The sequence below is a fragment of the Colobus angolensis genome, unplaced genomic scaffold, assembly GCF_000951035.1.
Source record: "Colobus angolensis palliatus isolate OR3802 unplaced genomic scaffold, Cang.pa_1.0 Scaffold175, whole genome shotgun sequence".
In the NCBI taxonomy this organism is placed as follows: domain Eukaryota; kingdom Metazoa; phylum Chordata; class Mammalia; order Primates; family Cercopithecidae; genus Colobus; species Colobus angolensis.
Window position 1 is genome coordinate 3687320 of NW_012114877.1, and position 1045 is coordinate 3688364.

The window sequence follows — 1045 nt, forward strand, 5'->3', positions numbered from 1 at the left end:
CACACATATTTATTTATTTATTTATTTGAGACAGAGTCTCACTCTGTTGCCAGGCTGGAGTGCAGCGGCACAATCTCGGCTCACTGCAACCTCCAACTCCCTGGTTCAAGTAATTCTCCTGCCTGAGCCTCCCAGGCAGCTGGGATTACAGGCTTGAGCCACCGCGCCTGGCCAATGGTCAGTGATTTCTATAGGCGCTTGGTGGTGTCCAGTGATAGCAAATAAATAGTTTGATCATTACCTCCTCATTTATGAGAGCAAGAAGCATAAGTGAAAAGAAAGACGCAAGTTTCTTTACTTGTTCTGTATTTGTGATAACATAAAAATACTCATAGAAAACTAACTAGATGAGATAACCTAATATTCTAAAGATTTATCTCTATTCTGAATATTATGCTTAATATGTCATTATAGTACTCTTCCATTTCTGTGCTGAGAACGTTTTCTTCTTGTATTAATGAATTTACCTCTCATCCCTGAAGATAAGCATCCCATTGGAGAGAGACATGAGCAATATTTGTGGACTCTAATGAACTTGCAAAAGAGAAATGAGGCAAATATTTTATAATAGAAAGATACTAAGACATCAGATTCTTGAATATTCAGGTAACGTTGCTATATTAACAAATGTTCACCTTTTAAATAGAAATGTGCTTATAACAGACCCAATGAGATTTAAAAACTATCCTTGTTATTCAAAGATTTGATTTACACCAATATAATTGATGAAACTGTTCAGCCATAGATTTTCAAAATGCTCTACTTTACAAATAGCACATTAAATTGATTTTCTCTTTTTATATATTATGGATTAAATGTTTCTCAAATGCTTTGCAAGATATTGAAGATTTCAGAAGACAGGGATGGTACATGTACCCTCCAGTCAGGCTTCCTAATGGGGCCATACATTTTATGGGAGAAACAGTGTGAGTAATTATTTGCAGGAGGTGGAAAAAAGTATCCAAGAATACCAAGGTAAAAATGCTTGAAAATTTAAAATTAAATGCAAGTTGTTTAATCAGGATGCCATGGCTGGGCGTGGTGG